Source organism: Penaeus monodon, chromosome 32, assembly GCF_015228065.2.
Source record: "Penaeus monodon isolate SGIC_2016 chromosome 32, NSTDA_Pmon_1, whole genome shotgun sequence".
Taxonomy (NCBI): domain Eukaryota; kingdom Metazoa; phylum Arthropoda; class Malacostraca; order Decapoda; family Penaeidae; genus Penaeus; species Penaeus monodon.
In genome coordinates, this window is record NC_051417.1 from 31,311,660 (window position 1) to 31,312,056 (window position 397).

The 397-nt window shown below is 38.8% G+C and overlaps 1 protein-coding gene across 1 annotated transcript in view; it reads right to left on the reverse strand.

The window, feature by feature from the left end:
- The window catches only part of LOC119593796, a 7,846-nt gene that overhangs the window by 2,097 nt on the left and 5,352 nt on the right, over positions 1 to 397 (reverse strand). The window lies entirely within an intron of this gene.

Genomic DNA, 397 nt, shown 5'->3' on the forward strand with positions numbered 1-397 from the left:
CGCGCATTCGGTTGAGGTCAGCGATTCCGTAGATAACATACCTCCCCGAGAAAAGGACCCCCGACCTTGTAAGATACTTTCCCTGCGTGTGTCTGTTTTCTGTTGCCCTCGTTCTATTCGTTAATGTCATATAATTTAATAGGACCTGTTCGACGTTTGGTCTGTGCATTCGGTTTTATTTTCTTTGTCCTTTGCTGCATGTTGAGACTTGATTTTGTTTTAGTGTAGATTGATCCTTTTCCGTGGTGAGAGTGAACCTAAAAATGTCAAAATTTCTTTAGATATTTAATTTTAAAAATTATGATTTTAAATGTTCATGAAAATACTATATATAATTTTCTTTCGCCTCACGTTAGTATTTCGCCCTCCCCCCACTCCTGCGGACGTTTTCTAGTCT